The sequence below is a fragment of the Notamacropus eugenii genome, chromosome 4 (genome assembly GCF_028372415.1).
Source record: "Notamacropus eugenii isolate mMacEug1 chromosome 4, mMacEug1.pri_v2, whole genome shotgun sequence".
NCBI classification, from domain to species: Eukaryota; Metazoa; Chordata; class Mammalia; order Diprotodontia; family Macropodidae; genus Notamacropus; species Notamacropus eugenii.
This window is the reverse complement of record NC_092875.1, coordinates 207991665-207992799: the sequence shown is the minus strand read 5'-3', so window position 1 is coordinate 207992799 and position 1135 is coordinate 207991665.

Below are 1135 nucleotides of genomic sequence, written 5' to 3'. Positions count from 1 at the left end.
CCTTCTACAGTCAGAATGAAACATGCCTGTGACTTATCCATGGTTACACCATTAGAAAGTGTCAGAAATAGAATCTGAACCCAGGTCATCTTGACTATAGATCTGGTAATCTATCCATTTTCTCAACATACTTTATACATTTAAGGAACAGTTAGAGGGATGAAAATGGAGGTTTCATACAGACTAAATTAACAAAAGACTCTCAAGCAGATGTACAGTCTTTAAACAGCTAGTCTGGTGTAAGGAAAAGATGAAATGTAAACTAAATACAAAAAACTGAACCAAGTCCAATAGCTTTATCCCTCTGGGGAAGGTTAAAATTGTTTTAGCTTCTGAACATATGTGTATATGTGAATGCATTGATAGACCTCAGTAGAACGATTGGTTATAATTTTCAGAGGGCATCTTTTAGTCGAGTAATCATTACTAAAGATTTCTAATTCAATTCTCATTTACGTAGTAGCTGTCACATTGCAATTTCTACTGTTATTAGTTATTACAATATCCCCAACAAAATAAGGTAGATGAGCAAACCAAGATCAAGACAGATTAAGCAGCTTCCAAAGAAATGTACTACAGCAAAGGATAAGAATTCTTGCTTTTCTCATTCCTAATCTAACAAGTTAGCCCCTGGAGTCATACAGTAGCATTTCCCTCCTGGCTCACGTGTCATGGAAGCACTGAGAACCAACATTTGCTTTAATCCAATAGTCAAAATTCATAAATAACAATTAAAATACTTTCATCTGATTTTACGAAAAAATAACTTAGAAAATGAAAATATCAGTTTTTCTTTATTTTTAAAAATAATCAAAAGATGCAGCAAAATCTTCTGATATTTCAGTCTTGTGCTAGAGGTCATTGGAATAGAACCTCCTTCAACCTCCTTCATCAAGTCCTCTGTAGGGTTATTTGTTGGTTTTTGTCCTTGTTGTTTTAGGGGAAAAAAATTAGTCATATTGATATAATAACCAATTCACACTTTGTGTTTGACAAGAGCAATATTCCTCATTGTCCATGTACCAAATGTCTGCTTTTATGAAATGAAAGTAAAGAGAAAGAGAGTCACCACGCAAAGGTGGAGGTAACATTATCCTGTTTCCAGTCCCATTTGGGGTTCCATTTGGAAGTTGAA